At 44.6% G+C, this 1,135-nt stretch overlaps 1 protein-coding gene across 1 annotated transcript in view; it reads left to right on the forward strand.

Annotated features, from left to right (window-relative positions):
• C5 (complement C5) overlaps positions 1-1,135 on the forward strand; it is an 80,311-nt gene that overhangs the window by 32,297 nt on the left and 46,879 nt on the right. The gene's annotated exons all lie outside the window — the stretch shown is intronic.

Genomic DNA, 1,135 nt, shown 5'->3' on the forward strand with positions numbered 1-1,135 from the left:
ATCTTCCCGGACCGGGGCACGAACCCGTATCCCCTGCATCGGCAGGCGGACTCTCAACCACTGCGCCACCAGGGAAGCCCTGTCCTCATTTTTAAAGCAAGACGCTTGAGCCAGGTGATCTCTAATATGCCTTTGAGTTCTAAAATTCCATGGTTCTGTGATATTACAGCCATTAAAAATTCTGTTTATACCTATACTGACCACATATAGCAAGAGATTTCTAAATGTAGCATAACCTTAAATGTACTCACATAATTCAATTTCAACCACAATATACATTTTCAGAATTTACAGAATTCTCATTAACATGTTTTCAGAACTTTTAGGACTTTCAATTCATTTATATACAGTCAAAACAAACAAAAGCAGAGTGACAGATCCTGTTTGATTGTTTTGCTTAACAGTATGTCTTTTGTTGTTGTTGTTGTTACTTTTTTCGTTTTTTAAAAAATTTATTTATTTTTGGCTGCGTTGGGTCTTCGTTGCTGTGCACGGGCTTTCTCTAGTTGCGGTGAGCGGGGGCTATTCTTTTGTTGTGGTGAGCAGGCTTCTCATTGCGGTAGCTTCTCTTGTTGCTGAGCACGGGCTCTAGGCGCATGGGCTTCAGTAGCTGTGGCACGTGGGCTAGTAGTTGTGGCTGGCGGGCTCTAGAGCGCAGGCTCAGTAGTTGTGGCTCATGGGCTTAGTTGTTCCGCGTCATGTGGAATCTTCCCAGACCAGGGCTCGAACCCGTGTCCCCTGTATTGGCAGGCGGATTCTTAATCACTGTGCCACCAGGGAAGCCCTTAACAGTATGTCTTTTTATTTTTCAACATCTTTATTGGAGTATAATTGCTTTACAATGGCGTGTTAGTTTCTGCTTTACAGCAAAGTGAATCAGTTATACATATACATATGTTCCCATATCTCTTCCCTCTTGCATCTCCCTCCCTCCCACCCTCCCTATCCCACCCCTCTAGGTGGTCACAAACCACCTAGCTGATCTCCCTGTGCCATGAGGCTTCTTCCCACTAGCTATCCACCCTACGTTTGGTAATGTATATATGTCCATGCCACTCTCACACTATGTCACAGCTTACCCTTCCCCTCCCCATATCCTCAAGTCCATGCTCTAGTAGGTCTGTGTTTTATTCCC

This window comes from Physeter macrocephalus, chromosome 9 (assembly GCF_002837175.3).
Source record: "Physeter macrocephalus isolate SW-GA chromosome 9, ASM283717v5, whole genome shotgun sequence".
NCBI classification, from domain to species: Eukaryota; Metazoa; Chordata; class Mammalia; order Artiodactyla; family Physeteridae; genus Physeter; species Physeter macrocephalus.